Consider the following 5,881-nt stretch of genomic DNA (forward strand, 5'->3'; position numbering starts at 1 on the left):
ATCACTATTTGTAATTGGTCAGTTTGGTTCGAATCTGGATAGCCTGATAGATAAGGGTTAAATCACTAAACAAATGATATCTTTAATTTTTGTCTCGCTTGCGAAGCAAAAAGCGAGACATAGGCGACAACGACGGCGACGGCGTCAACATAAAAAACTTAACCTGATAAATTTGGAGACATAGGCGCCGCTTTTCCGGTGACGGCGACAGCGGCGTCAGCATCAAAAACTATAAAAAAAGTATAAGTTCTTAGTCAATGAATGCAATGTAGAGTGTTATCATGAAGTCTGTGACATTTTCATTTATTCTTGACAGACAAAGTGCATCTTGTCAAAACTTTAATGATTAATTTCTACCGAGCATATCACAGTGAAAATGAAACCACAATTAATCTTTACAAACTGTATTTAGGCTTCAGTAAAATTGGGGTATTGAATCAAAAGGATGATTTTTTTTTCTTCAATTTTCTTGAACATTGGTCAGTGTAACAAACTTATTCCAGCTTTATGGCAACAGTGTATGAAAATACACTATAAAATTTAAACTGAATGCGTTTGTATTACTGTAAGGTTTACCGCTTGTTTAATTCTGTACAACACAAGTGAATGACATTGTTTGTAAAGGTTGGACTCAATTTTTTCAGATCATAGTAACTGACTTCTGGACATGAGACTATCTTCCCCATGAAGAAAACTGACTTAGCGTTGGTCGTTGGTCAATTCCTTTTGTTGGAAGTTTAATTTACTGTAAATTTTTCTTTTTACTGATTTCTTAAGCAAATTTAGCATGATTTTTTACAGAAATCATAAAAACAGTAATAATTTGGTAATATTTACCTCTCAGCCAGCGCGTGACCTTGTCTGTCCATTGGGAGGAATTCCCGGGTTTTGAGACATACATGTACCAGTAGTTGTTTGCCCAGACCCGTAATAGACACATAACATTGGTATGCACCAAAATATTTCTAAACAACTTTAATTATGGAAGCAAACTTTAATTGATATGTATATTATTAGTACCTAGTACATTTAATATTAACGATTTCGAGTTTTTGGTTTAATGTTCATTACATTGAGAGAGAGATAAGGGGAAATCACAAGATGGTGCATATGAATACATATTCCAGTCAGTGGTCGGGTCTTCCGAGCCACTGCCTTCTCCCAAGAGTCAAAATGAGCTAAAATTAAGACCTTTTTTAGTCATCTTGCTTTGTATTATTACCATAATAAAACTTCTAGACTAAAATAAGACCCATGACCTTCATCATAGGCCCATGCAGTATACGAACAGCCTTAAACTAGTATTTCAATGATAAAGACCACAAGATTAAAATAAAACAGTTTATCCAAGATCGAAAGTAGACTATTTTAAGACATTCCGCTGGAGTTTAAGACTTTGGCAAGATTAAAGCAAACTACACATGAGCTGATTCAGTTGAAATTTGAGTGTATCTAAGATTGACATTGATATGACTAATAATCAAAATTCAACCTTTTCCAAGTTTGATTGATAGTAAAAAAATATGTCATATAGTTTTTTAAAAGCCATTTTTAAAAGAGGCTTGAATTTACCAAACCTCCTGACTTGGGTCTTGTGCATATGAAATCCAGAGTTATGAATACCTTTAATACAGTAATAGCAAATGTATATTTATTGGTATTATGAATTTCAGTGTAAGTAGGAGTAGGACTTATTAATGCAAACAGGTTGGAAGCCCTATAAAGATTACATAAGGAATTTAAAAAAGATTACCTTTACTATATAATCCTCTCAATAGAAACTTTAGTGTGTTCTTTTTCTCAATAGACCAGAATTGAATTTGAAAAGAAAATATATTCAATTATTTTTGTTGAGAATGTTATTATGAATACAATTATGTAATTAATAAAATGTGTATGAAATGTAAGAATATAGGCAAAAATCAGTAATAGACGTGATGCTTAAATATATTCACAAACAATGCAGGTGCAGACTCTCAAGTTTTATGGTCTCCATCGTCCCACACCAGCCGAATCACATCTCCTAGCAGAAGCACTGTGTTCTATGCCCAACCTGACTAACCTGACACTTGGATGGGTTCTCAATGAGGAGTTCTACTCTGCATTGAAAGCAAAGGCATCATCCATACAGGTATGTGTGTCCTAATGTTAATGTCATGGAGGGTCATTGAATGACAGAAGCAGCAGTAATATTTATATGGTGCACATGTATAAACCGGTATGTGTTTATTTCCTTCTCCAATCACCCTTTGAAACAGTCATGAAACATGGAATAAAGCAAACTACACGTGTACTGATTTAGTTGAAATTCAAGTGTGTCTAAAATTGACATTGATTTGACTAATAATGAAAATTTAACCATTTCCAAGTTTGATTGATAGTAAAAATATGCCATATAGTTTTTTAAGAGCCATTTTTTATAGAGGCTTGAATTTACCTAAATGAACCATAGCAACAAACCTTTTGACTTAGGGATCTTGTGCATATGAAATCCAGATTCATGAATACCTTCAATACATTAACAGCAAATATATATGTATTGGTATTATGAATTTCAGTGTAAGTAGGAGTAGGACTTATCCATGCAAACAGGTTGGAAGCCCTATAAAGAATGCATAAGGAATTTTAAAAAAAATTGCCTTTACTAAATAATCCTTTCAATAGAAACCTTAGTGTGTTCTTTTTCTCAATAGACAAGAATTGAATTAGAAAATACAATCTATCCAATTGTTTTGTTGAGAATGTTATTATGAATACAACTATGTAATTTGAGGAATTTGTATATGTCACGTGCGATAGCTCGCTTGTATTAGCTCACTAATCTAGAATAGGCTACTTAACCACCCTGAATAATACTACCAAATGATTCCAGAAAATATAGGTTGAATGAAACATTTAATGTAACTCAAATCAAGGAGGATATTACAAATATCCTTGCTCAAATAGAACACATCATATTATTGTCGTTTACTAAATTATAATTATCTGTAAATAGGATACTGGCATTCAATGAAGCTTAAATAAATGTTTGTCTTCTCTGAGTTCATTTAACGTTGATACTTCGATGAAACTATATGCGACGACTGCAACGACGAACGTGTGTTGACCAGTGTTGACCAGTAGCGACGGCGAGTGATTGCCTTGAACAGTGGAAAGCTAGAGATGCACCCCGTTGATCTGGTTGAAGATAACCCTTGAATGACCTTGAAACACCCGACTCTGTCCTAGCCGAGGTTGCCCGAGTATACGTAGTCCGAGGTTGACTATAAGTATGGCCGAGGTTGACCCGTAGGTTGACCGCCGTCTAAATTAATAAAAGACCGGAATCTTAATAGCATAGGTCCTAAAATTAACACGAAAATGCACAATACCACTTGTATTACATCGGTTTCCCACATTAGCAAAAGTGTCCATATTTTAAAGGACTCAGCCACACACAAAATACATATCATTCGGATATAAAACAGCTTCATATCTATCCTCTTTAAATGTCCATATTTTAAAGGACTCAGCCAAACAAAATACATATCATTCGGTAATAAAACAACTTCACATTATCCTCTCTAAATGACCATAACAATGACTGTTTAAGCATACAAAAATGACCTAGGTTTACATGCAATGATGTATAAAAATGTACTTACAATTCGGCATTGAGAAGAGGGAAGAACAGTCTCAGCGTGCACTGGGTTGCATGGCACCACACCACGCCGATTTCTTTCCTTGGAAATACCCCCCAAAACTGTAACACAGACCTCTCTCTTCAAGATCAATTATCCAAGTGAGCAGTCTGCATGTGCATTTTTACTAGCACACACAAATGAAAATGTGTCATACAAAGAGTCTGCAATTCTATACACCTGACAGAACCTAGATATTGTGTACACTTGAATACACTTAACTATTCATCTAGTGAAGTGGAAATCTACATTAAGCACCTGTTCATAAGTGGGCTCACAAAAGAACATCTAATTTGCATATGATCCTTGTATAACTTACATGGGCTCACAAAGAACTACCTAATTTGAATAAGATCCTCACAGTATAAAATGTAAGATTACAGTCAGAAATTAGTGAGTAAAACATGCATGTATAGACGTGCATGATGCTTAAATATATGCACAAACAATGCAGGTCCAGACTCTCAGGCTTGATGCACTCCTGTCTCCCACATCAGCCTCATCACAACTAGCAGAAGTGCTGTGTTCTATGCCAAACCTGACTGACCTGACACTTGGAGGGCCTCTCAATGAGGAGTTCTACTCTGCATTGAAAGCAAAGGCATCATCCATACAGGTATGTATGTCCTAATGTAAATGTCATGGAGGTTCGTTGATCGACAGAAACAGCAGTAATAGTTATATGGTTCACATGTATAAACCAGGTTATATATTTTTCCTTCTCCAATCACCCTTTGGAACAGTTATGAAACATGGAATAAAGCAAACTACACATGTAGTGTAGTTTGATTGGTAGTAAAAATATGTCATATAGTTTTTTAGGAGCCATTTTTTATAGAGGCTTGAATTAACCAAACTGAACCATGGCAACAAACCTCCTGACTTTAAGGGTCTTGTGCATATGAAATCCAGAGTTATGAATACCTTTAATACATTAATAGCAAATGCATATCTATTGGTATTATACATTTCAGTGCAAGTAGGAGTAGGACTCATTAATGCAAACAGGTTGGAAGCCCTATAAAGAATACATAAGGAATTTAAAAATAAATTACCTTTACTAAATAATCCTCTCCATAGAAACTTTAGTGTATTCTTTTTCTCAGTAGACAAGAATTGAATTTGAAAATAAAATCTATTCAATCATTTTTGTTGAGAATGTTATTATGAATACAACTATGTAATTAATGGAATTTGGGTGAAATGTTAGAATACAGTCAGAAATTAGTGAGTAAAACATATGGATGAATAGACGTGATGCTTAAATATATTCATAAACAATGCAGGTCCAGACTGTCAAGCTTGATGGTTGTCTCCTGTGTCCCACACCAGCCTCATTACCTCTCCTAGTAGAAGCACTGTGTTCTATGCCAAACCTGACTGATCTGATACTTGGTATTCATCTCAATGAGGAGTTCTACTCTACATTGAAAGCAAAGGCATCATCCATACAGGTATGTGTGTCCTAATGTACATGTCATGGAGGGTCATTGCAAGAAAGAAACGGCAGTAATAGTTTTAAAGTGCACATGTATATATGTTTTTTTCTCCAAACACCCTTTTTAAAAGGCCATTCACTTGGTATATTGGAACAATGAATTAAAGCAAACTACACATGTACTGATTCAGTTGAAATTTAAATGTGTGAAAGCATTGTTTACCCATCCATGAAAGAACCTGCATTCATTCAGCAGATGTATTCGATTTATTGTATTATTACTAACGCTCCTTCTCCCCCTTTTCTTTTCTTCTCTGCAAGTCACCCTTTTTTATTTTATTTTTATTGTAATGCCTCCGTTATGAAGTAGCCGGAGGCATTATGTTTTCGGGTTGTCCGTCCGTCCGTACGTCCCACTCTCGTTATCGCGTTATCGCGTTATCTCAAGAACCGTCTGATGGATTCCTACCAAACTTTGGTCATGTATGTAACTTGCGGAGCCAATGAATTGATTAGATTTTGGGGTTACGAGATCAAAGGTCAAAGGTCACAGGACTCATTATATATGCAAAAAAAGCTTGTGATCGCTTTATCTCAAGAACTGATTGATGGATTCCTGCCCTACTTAGGTCATGTATGTATCTTGCAGAGCCAATTAATTGATTATAGTTTGGGGTCACAAGGTTAAAGGTCAAAGGTCACGGCTCAATATGTATGCAAAAATAGCTTGTGATCACATTATCATAAGAACAGATGGACAGAT

General features: G+C 35.2%; 1 long non-coding RNA gene across 1 annotated transcript; it reads right to left on the reverse strand.

The window, feature by feature from the left end:
* Positions 1 to 2,876: 2,876 nt before the first annotated feature.
* LOC115924121 lies at positions 2,877 to 4,055 on the reverse strand. Its single transcript, XR_004064202.1, has 2 exons — positions 3,645 to 4,055; positions 2,877 to 3,304 (listed from the first exon to the last, which is right to left on the reverse strand). It is a non-coding gene; the product is annotated as an uncharacterized LOC115924121 (long non-coding RNA).
* Between the last annotated feature and the right edge of the window lie 1,826 nt (positions 4,056 to 5,881).

This window comes from Strongylocentrotus purpuratus, unplaced genomic scaffold, assembly GCF_000002235.5.
Source record: "Strongylocentrotus purpuratus isolate Spur 01 unplaced genomic scaffold, Spur_5.0 spur5_scaffold_15, whole genome shotgun sequence".
NCBI classification, from domain to species: domain Eukaryota; kingdom Metazoa; phylum Echinodermata; class Echinoidea; order Camarodonta; family Strongylocentrotidae; genus Strongylocentrotus; species Strongylocentrotus purpuratus.